Raw genomic sequence first — 15,249 nt, 5'->3', positions numbered from 1 at the left:
GGATAAAGGGGTTGTTGACTTGGAGTGAGAAGGGAACAATAGGAATTATTTGAGTTTTCAAGCTCAAATAGGATCTGGTGAAAAGAGGAGGAATGGGTAAACAAAGATAAGTTAGAATTTATGGCCACAAAGAGCACTTTTATCCTATAACGCTCAACCTTTGAAAGTGCAAGACTAGTAAAAGGTTTTTTCCCATACCGGGAGTCGAACCCGGGCCACCTGGGTGAAAACCAGGAATCCTAACCGCTAGACCATATGGGAGCAGTTATTAAGTATAATGAGTCATGGACTAAGAAAAAGTGGGAATAAAGAAAATGTATATATATTTTTTCATTTTGCCGCTTTGAGCTTGTCTACAAACATCTGGTGGTTGCCTCGTTAGCGCAATAGGAAGCGTGTCAGTCTCATAATCTGAAGGTCGTGAGTTCGATCCTCACACGAGGCACTGTTCAGTGAGTTTTTGTCTTCCTCCATTCATGCAGGAAATCGGGTTTTTCTGCCGAAACGTTTTTAATATATGAGGAAAGTGTTGTTGATTTCCTTGTCATTTTTGAGTGAGTAGAAGAGATGGGAATGATTTGAGCTTTAAATCCAAAATAGGATCTTGCCTAAAAAGAAACAATATTAAAGCAAAGTCCCAATCAGATTGGGTGAAATAGTCTGATGGTTTCTTATTTATTGGCGAAACTAGTTCATTAAAAAAAGGAAAATTAGCCAAACTGACAGGATAAAGGGGTTGTTGACTTGGAGTGAGAAGGGAACAATAGGAATTATTTGAGTTTTCAAGCTCAAATAGGATCTGGTGAAAAGAGGAGGAATGGGTAAACAAAGATAAGTTAGAATTTATGGCCACAAAGAGCACTTTTATCCTATAACGCTCAACCTTTGAAAGTGCAAGACTAGTAAAAGGTTTTTTCCCATACCGGGAGTCGAACCCGGGCCACCTGGGTGAAAACCAGGAATCCTAACCGCTAGACCATATGGGAGCAGTTATTAAGTATAATGAGTCATGGACTAAGAAAAAGTGGGAATAAAGAAAATGTATATATATTTTTTCATTTTGCCGCTTTGAGCTTGTCTACAAACATCTGGTGGTTGCCTCGTTAGCGCAGTAGGAAGCATGTCAGTCTCATAATCTGAAGGTCGTGAGTTCGATCCTCACACGAGGCACTGTTCAGTGAGTTTTTGTCTTCCTCCATTCATGCAGGAAATCGGGTTTTTCTGCAGAAACGTTTTTAATATATGAGGAAAGTGTTGTTGATTTCCTTGTCATTTTTGAGTGAGTAGAAGAGATGGGAATGATTTGAGCTTTAAATCCAAAATAGGATCTTGCCTAAAAAGAAACAATATTAAAGCAAAGTCCCAATCAGATTGGGTGAAATAGTCTGATGGTTTCTTATTTATTGGCGAAACTAGTTCATTAAAAAAAGGAAAATTAGCCAAACTGACAGGATAAAGGGGTTGTTGACTTGGAGTGAGAAGGGAACAATAGGAATTATTTGAGTTTTCAAGCTCAAATAGGATCTGGTGAAAAGAGGAGGAATGGGTAAACAAAGATAAGTTAGAATTTATGGCCACAAAGAGCACTTTTATCCTATAACGCTCAACCTTTGAAAGTGCAAGACTAGTAAAAGGTTTTTTCCCATACCGGGAGTCGAACCCGGGCCACCTGGGTGAAAACCAGGAATCCTAACCGCTAGACCATATGGGAGCAGTTATTAAGTATAATGAGTCATGGACTAAGAAAAAGTGGGAATAAAGAAAATGTATATATATTTTTTCATTTTGCCGCTTTGAGCTTGTCTACAAACATCTGGTGGTTGCCTCGTTAGCGCAGTAGGAAGCGTGTCAGTCTCATAATCTGAAGGTCGTGAGTTCGATCCTCACACGAGGCACTGTTCAGTGAGTTTTTGTCTTCCTCCATTCATGCAGGAAATCGGGTTTTTCTGCCGAAACGTTTTTAATATATGAGGAAAGTGTTGTTGATTTCCTTGTCATTTTTGAGTGAGTAGAAGAGATGGGAATGATTTGAGCTTTAAATCCAAAATAGGATCTTGCCTAAAAAGAAACAATATTAAAGCAAAGTCCCAATCAGATTGGGTGAAATAGTCTGATGGTTTCTTATTTATTGGCGGAACTAGTTCATTAAAAAAAGGAAAATTAGCCAAACTGACAGGATAAAGGGGTTGTTGACTTGGAGTGAGAAGGGAAAAATAGGAATTATTTGAGTTTTCAAGCTCAAATAGGATCTGGTGAAAAGAGGAGGAATGGGTAAACAAAGATAAGTTAGAATTTATGGCCACAAAGAGCACTTTTATCCTATAACGCTCAACCTTTGAAAGTGCAAGACTAGTAAAAGGTTTTTTCCCATACCGGGAGTCGAACCCGGGCCACCTGGGTGAAAACCAGGAATTCTAATCGCTAGACCATATGGGAGCAGTTATTAAGTATAATGAGTCATGGACTAAGAAAAAGTGCGAATAAAGAAAATGTATATATATTTTTTCATTTTGCCGCTTTGAGCTTGTCTACAAACATCTGGTGGTTGCCTCGTTAGCGCAGTAGGAAGCGTGTCAGTCTCATAATCTGAAGGTTGTGAGTTTGATCCTCACACGAGGCACTGTTCAGTGAGTTTTTGTCTTCCTCCATTCATGCAGGAAATCGGGTTTTTCTGCCGAAACGTTTTTAATATATGAGGAAAGTGTTGTTGATTTCCTTGTCATTTTTGAGTGAGTAGAAGAGATGGGAATGATTTGAGCTTTAAATCCAAAATAGGATCTTGCCTAAAAAGAAACAATATTAAAGCAAAGTCCCAATCAGATTGGGTGAAATAGTCTGATGGTTTCTTATTTATTGGCGAAACTAGTTCATTAAAAAAAGGAAAATTAGCCAAACTGACAGGATAAAGGGGTTGTTGACTTGGAGTGAGAAGGGAACAATAGGAATTATTTGAGTTTTCAAGCTCAAATAGGATCTGGTGAAAAGAGGAGGAATGGGTAAACAAAGATAAGTTAGAATTTATGGCCACAAAGAGCACTTTTATCCTATAACGCTCAACCTTTGAAAGTGCAAGACTAGTAAAAGGTTTTTTCCCATACCGGGAGTCGAACCCGGGCCACCTGGGTGAAAACCAGGAATCCTAACCGCTAGACCATATGGGAGCAGTTATTAAGTATAATGAGTCATGGACTAAGAAAAAGTGGGAATAAAGAAAATGTATATATATTTTTTCATTTTGCCGCTTTGAGCTTGTCTACAAACATCTGGTGGTTGCCTCGTTAGCGCAATAGGAAGCGTGTCAGTCTCATAATCTGAAGGTCGTGAGTTCGATCCTCACACGAGGCACTGTTCAGTGAGTTTTTGTCTTCCTCCATTCATGCAGGAAATCGGGTTTTTCTGCCGAAACGTTTTTAATATATGAGGAAAGTGTTGTTGATTTCCTTGTCATTTTTGAGTGAGTAGAAGAGATGGGAATGATTTGAGCTTTAAATCCAAAATAGGATCTTGCCTAAAAAGAAACAATATTAAAGCAAAGTCCCAATCAGATTGGGTGAAATAGTCTGATGGTTTCTTATTTATTGGCGAAACTAGTTCATTAAAAAAAGGAAAATTAGCCAAACTGACAGGATAAAGGGGTTGTTGACTTGGAGTGAGAAGGGAACAATAGGAATTATTTGAGTTTTCAAGCTCAAATAGGATCTGGTGAAAAGAGGAGGAATGGGTAAACAAAGATAAGTTAGAATTTATGGCCACAAAGAGCACTTTTATCCTATAACGCTCAACCTTTGAAAGTGCAAGACTAGTAAAAGGTTTTTTCCCATACCGGGAGTCGAACCCGGGCCACCTGGGTGAAAACCAGGAATCCTAACCGCTAGACCATATGGGAGCAGTTGTTAAGTATAATGAGTCATGGACTAAGAAAAAGTGGGAATAAAGAAAATGTATATATATTTTTTCATTTTGCCGCTTTGAGCTTGTCTACAAACATCTGGTGGTTGCCTCGTTAGCGCAATAGGAAGCGTGTCAGTCTCATAATCTGAAGGTTGTGAGTTCGATCCTCACACGAGGCACTGTTCAGTGAGTTTTTGTCTTCCTCCATTCATGCAGGAAATCGGGTTTTTCTGCCGAAACGTTTTTAATATATGAGGAAAGTGTTGTTGATTTCCTTGTCATTTTTGAGTGAGTAGAAGAGATGGGAATGATTTGAGCTTTAAATCCAAAATAGGATCTTGCCTAAAAAGAAACAATATTAAAGCAAAGTCCCAATCAGATTGGGTGAAATAGTCTGATGGTTTCTTATTTATTGGCGAAACTAGTTCATTAAAAAAAGGAAAATTAGCCAAACTGACAGGATAAAGGGGTTGTTGACTTGGAGTGAGAAGGGAACAATAGGAATTATTTGAGTTTTCAAGCTCAAATAGGATCTGGTGAAAAGAGGAGGAATGGGTAAACAAAGATAAGTTAGAATTTATGGCCACAAAGAGCACTTTTATCCTATAACGCTCAACCTTTGAAAGTGCAAGACTAGTAAAAGGTTCTTTCACATACCGGGAGTCGAACCCGGGCAACCTGGGTGAAAACCAGGAATCCTAACCGCTAGACCATATGGGAGCAGTTATTAAGTATAATGAGTCATGGACTAAGAAAAAGTGGGAATAAAGAAAATGTATATATATTTTTTCATTTTGCCGCTTTGAGCTTGTCTACAAACATCTGGTGGTTGCCTAGTTAGCGCAGTAGGAAGCGTGTCAGTCTCATAATCTGAAGGTCGTGAGTTCGATCCTCACACGAGGCACTGTTCAGTGAGTTTTTGTCTTCCTCCATTCATGCAGGAAATCGGGTTTTTCTGCCGAAACGTTTTTAACCCCTTCCCGCCCTAGCCACTTTTGACCTTCCTGACAGAGCCTCATTTTTCAAATCTGACATGTTCACTTTATGTGGTAATAACTCTGGAATGCTTTCACCTATCCAAGCGATTCTGAGATTGTTTTCTCGTGACACATTGCACTTTAAGTTACTAGCAAAATTTGCTCGATATGTTCTATATTTAATTGTGAAAAACACCGAAAATTAGAGAAAAATTGCAAAAATTAGCATTTTTCTCAATTTAAATGTATCTGCTTGTAAGACAGGCAGTTATACCACACAAAATGGTTGCTAATTAACATCACCCATATGTCTACTTTAGATTGGCATCATTTTTTGAACATCCTTTTATTTTTCTATGACATCACAAGGCTTACAACTTTAGCAGCAATTTCTCACATTTTCAAGAAAATGCCAAAAGGCCATTTTTACAGGGGCCAGTTCAGTTGTGAAGTGGCTTTGAGGGCCTTATATATTAGAAACCCCCAAAAAGTCACCCCATTTTAAAAACTTCACCCCTCAAAGTATTCAAAACAGCATTTAGAAAATGTCTTAACCCTTTACACATTTCACAGGAATTAAAGCAAAGTAGAGGTGGAATTTACAAATTTCATATTTATTGGCAGAAATAAATTTTTAATACTATTTTTTTATTACACAGAAGGTTTTAGCAGAGAAATTCAACTCAATATTTGTTGCCCAGTTTCTGCAGTTTTAGGAAATATCCCACATGTGGTCGTAGCGTGCTACTGGAATGAAGCACAGGCCTCAGAAGCAAAGGAACACCTAGTGGATTTTGGGGCCTTATTTTGTTAGAAGGGCTCTTGCAGTGACAAAACAGTACAAATCACCCAAAAGTGACCCCATCTGGGAAACTAGACACCTCAAGGAAATTATCTAGGGGTATGGTGAGCATTTTGACCGCACAGGTTTTTTACAGAATTTATTGGAAGTAGGCCGTGAAAATTAAAATCAACATTTATTCAAAGAAAATTTAGGTTTAGCCATTTTTTTCTCATTTCCACAAGGACTGAAGGAGAAAAAGCACCGTAAAATTTGTAAAGCAATTTCTCCCGAGTAAAACAATACCCCACATGTGGTAATAAACGGATATTTGAACACAGGGCAGGGCTTAGAAGGGATGGAGTGCCATTTGGCTTTGGGAGATCACATTTAGCAGGAATGGTTTGAGAGGCCTTGTCACATTTACAAAGCCCCTGAGGGGACAAAACAGTGGAAACCCCCCACAAGTGACCCCATCTGGGAAACTAGACACCTCAAGGAAATTATCTAGGGGTATGGTGAGCATTTTGACCGCACAGGTTTTTTACAGAATTTATTGGAAGTAGGCCGTGAAAATTAAAATCAACATTTATTCAAAGAAAATTTAGGTTTAGCCATTTTTTTCTCATTTCCACAAGGACTGAAGGAGAAAAAGCACCGTAAAATTTGTAAAGCAATTTCTCCCGAGTAAAACAATACCCCACATGTGGTAATAAACGGATATTTGAACACAGGGCAGGGCTTAGAAGGGATGGAGTGCCATTTGGCTTTGGGAGATCACATTTAGCAGGAATGGTTTGAGAGGCCTTGTCACATTTACAAAGCCCCTGAGGGGACAAAACAGTGGAAACCCCCCACAAGTGACCCCATCTGGGAAACTAGACACCTCAAGGAAATTATCTAGGGGTATGGTGAGCATTTTGACCGCACAGGTTTTTTACAGAATTTATTGGAAGTAGGCCGTGAAAATTAAAATCAACATTTATTCAAAGAAAATTTAGGTTTAGCCATTTTTTTCTCATTTCCACAAGGACTGAAGGAGAAAAAGCACCGTAAAATTTGTAAAGCAATTTCTCCCGAGTAAAACAATACCCCACATGTGGTAATAAACGGATATTTGAACACAGGGCAGGGCTTAGAAGGGATGGAGTGCCATTTGGCTTTGGGAGATCACATTTAGCAGGAATGGTTTGAGAGGCCTTGTCACATTTACAAAGCCCCTGAGGGGACAAAACAGTGGAAACCCCCCACAAGTGACCCCATCTGGGAAACTAGACACCTCAAGGAAATTATCTAGGGGTATGGTGAGCATTTTGACCGCACAGGTTTTTTACAGAATTTATTGGAAGTAGGCCGTGAAAATTAAAATCAACATTTATTCAAAGAAAATTTAGGTTTAGCCATTTTTTTCTCATTTCCACAAGGACTGAAGGAGAAAAAGCACCGTAAAATTTGTAAAGCAATTTCTCCCGAGTAAAACAATACCCCACATGTGGTAATAAACGGATATTTGAATACAGGGCAGGGCTTAGAAGGGATGGAGTGCCATTTGGCTTTGGGAGATCACATTTAGCAGGAATGGTTTGAGAGGCCTTGTCACATTTACAAAGCCCCTGAGGGGACAAAACAGTGAAAACCCCCCACAAGTGACCCCATTTCGGAAACTACACCCATTGAGGAAATTATCTAGGGGTATAGTGAGAATTTTTAGTTTTGTTTTAGGTGTTTTTTTTACAATTTTTAAATGATCAAATTTTAAATGGGGCTGGTCAGTAGAAAAATTAATAATTGGTCATGGCCAGTATGGGAGACAGAAAAGGTGAATAATGAATAAATAAATTAAAAATCCAAGGAGGTATGATAAATTTTGAAACATTGTTTCATGCACAGGCCGGGATTTGTGGGACATGTCTCACAATGGTATGTGGTGTCCTTACGAATGCCTCGCTTGGCACACACACGGCATTTTTTTTGGGGCTTCTTTTTTTTTTCAGTGGGGGGGATTTCTGTGGGGAAATGCTGGCCGGGAATTATCCTACTGACGGAAGAGCCAGATGAACTGCCCTCTCCTTCCTGGTTACCAAACATCAGGGACTTTATGACCTTTTCCTGAAATTGCAGGAACGTACCTCCACTGCTGGCATATCTATAGAGGACAAAGGCGTTGTATAAAGCCATCTGTGTAAGATGCACAGACAGCTTCTTATACCATACTCTGGTCTTGCGCATGGCGTTGTATGGTTTTATAACCTGGTCGGACAGGTCAACGCCACCCATATACTTGTTGTACTCCTGTACACAATATGGTTTTGGGACTTGGGAAGTGGATCCACGTACAGGGACTAGGCTGCATCTGCTGTCGTGTATGCTGGTCAGTATAAGGACGTCCCTTTTATCCTTATACTTTAGGAGGAGCAGATTGTCGCAGCAGAAAGCTTTGCTCTCTCCTAATTTTAGGATCTGACCCAGCAATGTTTTGGGGAGGCCCTTCTTATTTTTGCGGATTGTTCCGCATGCCAAGGTGGATCTGGACAAGAGAACTTTTACTAAGGGGACACTGTTATAAAAGTTGTCCAGATAAAGATGATAGCCTTTCCCAAGTAAAGGATGGATAAGATCCCATACGATATTTCCACTAATTCCAAGGAAAGGGGGGCATTCTGGGGGATCTATATGAGAGTCTTTTCCCTCATAGACCCTAAAGGAGTAGGTGTAACCGGTGGCACTTTCGCACAGCTTGTAGAGCTTTATGCCGTACCGGGCTCTTTTATTGGGTAGATACTGCCTGAAGTGCAGTCTACCCTTGAAGCTGACTAGGGATTCATCTACCGAAATATTTTGCTGGGGGGTATAAACGTGGGAAAAAATTTGGGAGTAGTGGGCAATCAATGGTCGTATTTTATATAGCCTATCAAAATTTGGGGCCTGTGGGGGTGGGCACTGGCTATTATCATTATAATGAAGGAATTTCAGGATGGCTTCGAAGCGCTTCCTTGGCATTACTGTGCGGTAAATGGGGGTGTTATATAAAATATCAAGGGATCAATAGTCTCTAATCCTAGGCTTTTTTATTAGGCCAAAACTTAAAAATATGCCCCAAAACTTCCTCAATTCCACTAGGTTTGTGGGGGTCCAATTTTGGCTTCTCCCATAATAAGAGTCAGGGTTCTGGGCGATAAATTGTTCCGCATAGATGTTGGTCTGCTGGACCATTAACGCTAAAAGGGAGTCTGAAAAAAAAAGGTTAAAATAATCAATGGGGCTGAAACCCGTCATTTCAATTTGAATGCCTGAGCGGGCTGTAAACTCAGGCACCTGGGGGGTATAATTCTCTGCAGCTTCCCAGGTCAGCTCAGGCAGATCAGGAACTACGGCTCTTCTACGCCGACTGGGGGGTGCAGATTCAGAGTCACTAGATGCAGAGGAAGATGGAAGCACGAACTGCTCCTCACCTTCACTTGCGCTGTCCGTGTCGGAACACAGCATTGCAGATGCTTCCTCGGCTGAAAAGACTCTTTTGGCCATACTGAAAAACTTGTGCTACCTAACTAACTAAAAACAGGTTAGTGGGCACAAAAGGGCAGAAAAGCGGCAGATCGCTGGTTTTTTTGAACTTACGCACTGTATTTATTCCTGTCTCCGTCTCTCACAAGCTCTCTGACAGGAAAGAGCTTGTCAGAGACGGAGATGCCGGCAAACCACTGCTCCTGCGCTGTGATTGGCCTGTCAGTACTGACCAATCACAGCTCGTTTCCGGCACAGGGACCACTCTGATTGGTCCTGTTTGAATCCTGCTTTGTGATCGGGACGCTGTCACCATGTCTGTTGACATGGTGACAGTTTGAAGCTTGGGCATGCACAGCTTCCCCATGGCTCCTCTATCCCCCCCACGGGTGCAATAGGCAGGCACCACTGCTACTGCGCTGTGATTGGCCTGTCAGTACTGACCAATCACAGCTCGTTTCCGGCACAGGGACCACTCTGATTGGTCCTGTTTGAATCCTGCTTTGCGATCGGGACACTGTCACCATGTCTGTTGACATGGTGACAGTTTGAAGCTTGGGCATGCACAGCTTCCCCATGGCTCCTCTATTCCCCCCACGGGTGCAATAGGCAGGCAACACTGCTCCTGCGCTATGATTGGCCTGTCAGTACTGACCAATCACAGCTCGTTTCCGGCACAGGGACCACTCTGATTGGTCCTGTTTGAATCCTGCTTTGCGATCGGGACGCTGTCACCATGTCTGTTGACATGGTGACAGTTTGAAGCTTGGGCATGCACAGCTTCCCCATGGCTCCTCTATTCCCCCCACGGGTGCAATAGGCAGGCAACACTGCTCCTGCGCTATGATTGGCCTGTCAGTACTGACCAATCACAGCTCGTTTCCGGCACAGGGACCACTCTGATTGGTCCTGTTTGAATCCTGCTTTGCGATCGGGACGCTGTCACCATGTCTGTTGACATGGTGACAGTTTGAAGCTTGGGCATGCACAGCTTCCCCATGGCTCCTCTATTCCCCCCACGGGTGCAATAGGCAGGCAACACTGCTCCTGCGCTATGATTGGCATGTCAGTACTGACCAATCACAGCTCGTTTCCGGCACAGGGACCACTCTGATTGGTCCTGTTTGAATCCTGCTTTGCGATCGGGACGCTGTCACCATGTCTGTTGACATGGTGACAGTTTGAAGCTTGGGCATGCACAGCTTCCCCATGGCTCCTCTATTCCCCCACGGGTGCAAAAGGCAGGCACACGCCGCTCATACTCGGAACTGGCTCCCGGCCGCTTTCGGAAGGAGACGCCGACGTGGCCTTGCTCGTGCAACTCCAGGTGGGCTTGAGGCTTCCGAAAATGCCATAAAAAAAAAAAGATTTTTTTATTATGAAGGTAGAAAAATCAGCGGGACCGACCCGCGAGCGAAGCCGACGGGGAGTTCCAGGAGGTCGGCATGAGTTGGCCGTGCATACCGCTAAAGCCCTCAAACTCCGAGGCTGGCGCTGAGGAGCTCATACACGGCTGCAACCGGGCTGGCACGGCTTCCCCATGGCTCCTCTATCCCCCCAAGGATGCCATAGGCAGGCACACGCCGCTCATACCCGGAGCGGGCACACCGCCGCTGACATGCATCCTTCGCGGACCGGAAGTGCTTGTCAGCCGGCTGGACACAACGGGACTCGCCGCGGGCGCTGTGGAGCTCCCACAAGGAAGCTGCCGGCATGTACAAGCTCCCCAGGGGCCCCTCTATCCCCCCACGGGTGCAAAAGGCAGGCACACGCCGCTCATACTCGGAACTGGCTCCCGGCCGCTTTCGGAAGGAGACGCCGACGTGGCCTTGCTCGTGCAACTCCAGGTGGGCTTGAGGCTTCCGAAAATGCCATAAAAAAAAAAAGATTTTTTTATTATGAAGGTAGAAAAATCAGCGGGACCGACCCGCGAGCGAAGCCGACGGGGAGTTCCAGGAGGTCGGCATGAGTTGGCCGTGCATACCGCTAAAGCCCTCAAACTCCGAGGCTGGCGCTGAGGAGCTCATACACGGCTGCAACCGGGCTGGCACGGCTTCCCCATGGCTCCTCTATCCCCCCAAGGATGCCATAGGCAGGCACACGCCGCTCATACCCGGAGCGGGCACACCGCCGCTGACATGCATCCTTCGCGGACCGGAAGTGCTTGTCAGCCGGCTGGACACAACGGGACTCGCCGCGGGCGCTGTGGAGCTCCCACAAGGAAGCTGCCGGCATGTACAAGCTCCCCAGGGGCCCCTCTATCCCCCCACGGGTGCAAAAGGCAGGCACACGCCGCTCATACTCGGAACTGGCTCCCGGCCGCTTTCGGAAGGAGACGCCGACGTGGCCTTGCTCGTGCAACTCCAGGTGGGCTTGAGGCTTCCGAAAATGCCATAAAAAAAAAAAGATTTTTTTATTATGAAGGTAGAAAAATCAGCGGGACCGACCCGCGAGCGAGGCCGACGGGGACTTCCAGGAGGTCGGCATGACTTTGCCGCTCATACCGCTCTTGCCCTGGAAGTCCACAAGGGGCGCTGCGGAGCTCGTACACGGCTGCCCCCGGTCTTGCACAGCTTCCCCATGGCTCCTGTATCCCCCCCCCCCACGGGTGCAGGCACACACCGCTCATACACTCTGGAGCTGGCTGACAGCCCAGCTGACATGCCACCTCCTAGCCGACCGGAAGTACATGTCAGGCGGCTTGGGACATAGTGGGACCCCCCCCCCCCCCCGCTGGCGCTGAGGAGCTCATACACTGTTGCCCCCGGGCATGCACAGCTTGCACACGGCTCCTCTACCCTGGGCTGCAATGGGCAGCACACGCCGCTCATACACTCTGGAGCTGGCTGACAGCAACTGCTGCTGATAATGATGATGACGATAATGTGCAAAGGGTTATCTATCGGCGGACAGTGTCACACTCTGGCCCTGGAACTGTGCCCCGGCCTGCCTCTGCTGCTCATTACCGCCTCTGACATTTTTTGAACATACCCCACTTTCACTTGATTTTAAATGTGTCACTTTCAGTAGCAGAAATGTCATTCTTTGACATTTGGGCCTTTTTATTTTCACTGCTGTTGGGTCACCAAATGGATCTCCTTATCTCGAGGCCTAGTCCTCTCCCCACCGCCCTGGAACTCTGCCCCGGCCTACGCTGCGTGCCGTCACACTCTGGCCCTGGAACTGTGCCCCGGCCTATGCTGCCTGCCGTCACACTCTGGCCCTGGAACTCTGCCCCGGCCTGTGCTGCCGTCACACTCTGGCCCTGGAACTGTGCCCACGGCCTGCCTCTGCTGCTCATTACCGCCTCTGACATTTTTGAACGTACCCCACTTTAACTTGATTTTAAATGTTTCACTTTCAGTATCAAAAATGTCATTCTTTGAAATTTGGGCCTTTTTATTTCCACTGCTGCTTGGTCACCAAATGGATCACCTTATGTCGAGGCCTAGTCCTCTCCCCACCGCCCTGGAACTCTGCCCCGGCCTACGCTGCCTGCCGTCACACTCTGGCCCTGGAACTGTGCCCCGGCCTATGCTGCCTGCCGTCACACTCTGGCCCTGGAGCTCTGCCCCGGCCTGTGCTGCCGTCACACTCTGGCCCTGGAACTATGCCCCGGCCTGCCCCTGCTGTTCACCACCGCCTCTGACATTTTTGAACGTACTCCACTTTCACTTGATTTTAAATGGTTCACTTTCAGTATCAAAAATGTCATTCTTTGACATTTGGGCCTTTTTATTTTCACTGCTGTTTGGTCACCAAATGGATCTCCTTAGATCGAGGCCTAGTCCTCTCCCCACTGCCCTGGAACTCTGCCCCGGCCTACGCTGCCTGCCGTGACACCCCTGGCCCTGGAACTCTGCCCCGGCCTACCTCTGCTGTTCACTACCGCCTCTGACATTTTTGAACATACCCCACTTTAACTTGATTTTAAATGTGTCACTTTCAAATGTTTCACTTTCAGTTGCAGAAATGGCATTCTTTGACATTTGGGCCTTTTCATTTTCACTGCTGCTTGGTCACCAAATGGATCCCCTTGGATTGAGGCCTAGTCCTCTCCCCACCGCCCTGGAACTCTTCCCCGGCCTACGCTGCCTGCCGTGACACCCCTGGCCCTGGAACTCTGCCCCGGCCTACCTCTGCTGTTCACTACCGCCTCTGACATTTTTGAACATACCCCACTTTAACTTGATTTTAAATGTGTCACTTTCAAATGTTTCACTTTCAGTTGCAGAAATGGCATTCTTTGACATTTGGGCCTTTTCATTTTCACTGCTGCTTGGTCACCAAATGGATCCCCTTGGATTGAGGCCTAGTCCTCTCCCCACCGCCCTGGAACTCTTCCCCGGCCTACGCTGCCTGCCGTGACACCCCTGGCCCTGGAACTCTGCCCCGGCCTACCTCTGCTGTTCACTACCGCCTCTGACATTTTTGAACATACCCCACTTTAACTTGATTTTAAATGTGTCACTTTCAAATGTTTCACTTTCAGTTGCAGAAATGGCATTCTTTGACATTTGGGCCTTTTTATTTTCACTGCTGCTTGGTCACCAAATGGATCTCCTTGGATTGAGGCCTAGTCCTCTCCCCACCGCCCTGGAACTCTGCCCCGGCCTACGCTGCCTGCCGTCACACCCCTGGCCCTGGAACTCTGCCCCGGCCTGCCCTTGCTGTTCACCACCGCCTCTGACATTTTTGAACATACCCCACTTTAACTTGATTTTAAATGTTTCACTTTTAAATGTTTCACTTTCAGTAGCAGAAATGGCATTCTTTGACATTTGGGCCTTTTTATTTTCACTGCTGCTTGGTCACCAAATGGATCTCCTTGGATTGAGGCCTAGTCCTCTCACCCACCGCCCTGGAACTCTGCCCCGGCCTACGCTGCCTGCCGTCACACCCCTGGCCCTGGAACTCTGCCCCGGCCTGCCTCTGCTGCTCATTACCGTCTCTGACATTTCTGAACATACCCCACTTTAACTTGATTTTAAATGTTTCACTTTCAGTATTAAAAGTGTCATTCTTTGACATTTGGGCCTTTTTATTTTCACTGCTGTTTGGTCACCAAATGGATCTCCTTACCTACCAGCAATCACCCTGGTTCTCTGGCTGGGCATGGGGATGCAAGTTGCTCCCGCTGACCCCCTTCCACCCCACCGGGACCTACCTGCAATCACTCTGGAACTCTGGCTGGGCATAGGGACACAGGTTGGTCCCGCTGCCCCCCCTTCCACCCCACCGGGACCTACCTGCAATCACCCTGGAACTCTGGCTGGGCATGGGGATGCGGTTTGCTCCCGCTGACCCCCTTCCACCCCACCGGGACCTACCTGCAATCACTCTGGAACTCTGGCTGGGCATAGGGACACAGGTTGGTCCCGCTGCCCCCCCTTCCACCCCACCGGGACCTACCAGCAATCACCCTGGTTCTCTGGCTGGGCATGGGGATGCAAGTTGCTCCCGCTGACCCCCTTCCACCCCACCGGGACCTACCTGCAATCACTCTGGAACTCTGGCTGGGCATAGGGACACAGGTTGGTCCCGCTGCCCCCCCCTTCCACCCCACCGGGACCTACCTGCAATCACTCTGGAACTCTGGCTGGGCATAGGGACACAGGTTGGTCCCGCTGCCCCCCCTTCCACCCCACCGGGACCTACCTGCAATCACCCTGGAACTCTGGCTGGGCATGGGGATGCGGTTTGCTCCCGCTGACCCCCTTCCACCCCACCGGGACCTACCTGCAATCACTCTGGAACTCTGGCTGGGCATAGGGACACAGGTTGGTCCCGCTGCCCCCCCTTCCACCCCACCGGGACCTACCAGCAATCACCCTGGTTCTCTGGCTGGGCATGGGGATGCAAGTTGCTCCCGCTGACCCCCTTCCACCCCACCGGGACCTACCTGCAATCATCCTGGAACTCTGGATGGGCATGGGGATGCAAGTTGCTCCCGCTGCCCCCCCACCGGGACCTACCTGCAATCACCCTGGAACTCTGTCTGGGCATGGAGATGCAGGTTGCTCCCGCTGCTCCCCTTCCACCCCACCGGGACCTACCACCAATCACCCTGGAACTCTGGCTGGGCATGGGGATGTA

The 15,249-nt window shown here is 46.7% G+C and overlaps 8 non-coding genes across 8 annotated transcripts; 3 read left to right on the top strand and 5 right to left on the bottom strand.

Annotated features, from left to right (window-relative positions):
* Nucleotides 1-189: 189 nt before the first annotated feature.
* On the bottom strand, nucleotides 190-261 carry TRNAE-UUC (transfer RNA glutamic acid (anticodon UUC)). The gene has a single exon. It is a non-coding gene; the product is annotated as a tRNA-Glu (tRNA).
* A 111-nt stretch (nucleotides 262-372) lies between these two features.
* Nucleotides 373-445, top strand: TRNAM-CAU (transfer RNA methionine (anticodon CAU)). Its single transcript has one exon. It is a non-coding gene; the product is annotated as a tRNA-Met (tRNA).
* Nucleotides 446-914: 469 nt separating this feature from the next.
* TRNAE-UUC (transfer RNA glutamic acid (anticodon UUC)) lies at nucleotides 915-986 on the bottom strand. Its single transcript has one exon. It is a non-coding gene; the product is annotated as a tRNA-Glu (tRNA).
* Nucleotides 987-1,639: 653 nt separating this feature from the next.
* TRNAE-UUC (transfer RNA glutamic acid (anticodon UUC)) lies at nucleotides 1,640-1,711 on the bottom strand. Its single transcript has one exon. It is a non-coding gene; the product is annotated as a tRNA-Glu (tRNA).
* A 111-nt stretch (nucleotides 1,712-1,822) lies between these two features.
* TRNAM-CAU (transfer RNA methionine (anticodon CAU)) lies at nucleotides 1,823-1,895 on the top strand. Its single transcript has one exon. It is a non-coding gene; the product is annotated as a tRNA-Met (tRNA).
* Nucleotides 1,896-3,089: 1,194 nt separating this feature from the next.
* Nucleotides 3,090-3,161, bottom strand: TRNAE-UUC (transfer RNA glutamic acid (anticodon UUC)). Its single transcript has one exon. It is a non-coding gene; the product is annotated as a tRNA-Glu (tRNA).
* A 111-nt stretch (nucleotides 3,162-3,272) lies between these two features.
* On the top strand, nucleotides 3,273-3,345 carry TRNAM-CAU (transfer RNA methionine (anticodon CAU)). The gene has a single exon. It is a non-coding gene; the product is annotated as a tRNA-Met (tRNA).
* Nucleotides 3,346-3,814: 469 nt separating this feature from the next.
* TRNAE-UUC (transfer RNA glutamic acid (anticodon UUC)) lies at nucleotides 3,815-3,886 on the bottom strand. Its single transcript has one exon. It is a non-coding gene; the product is annotated as a tRNA-Glu (tRNA).
* Between the last annotated feature and the right edge of the window lie 11,363 nt (nucleotides 3,887-15,249).

The sequence above is a fragment of the Rhinoderma darwinii genome, chromosome 3 (genome assembly GCF_050947455.1).
Source record: "Rhinoderma darwinii isolate aRhiDar2 chromosome 3, aRhiDar2.hap1, whole genome shotgun sequence".
Taxonomy (NCBI): domain Eukaryota; kingdom Metazoa; phylum Chordata; class Amphibia; order Anura; family Rhinodermatidae; genus Rhinoderma; species Rhinoderma darwinii.
The sequence above is the reverse complement of the archived record's forward strand: the minus strand, read 5'-3'. Positions and strand labels throughout refer to the sequence as shown.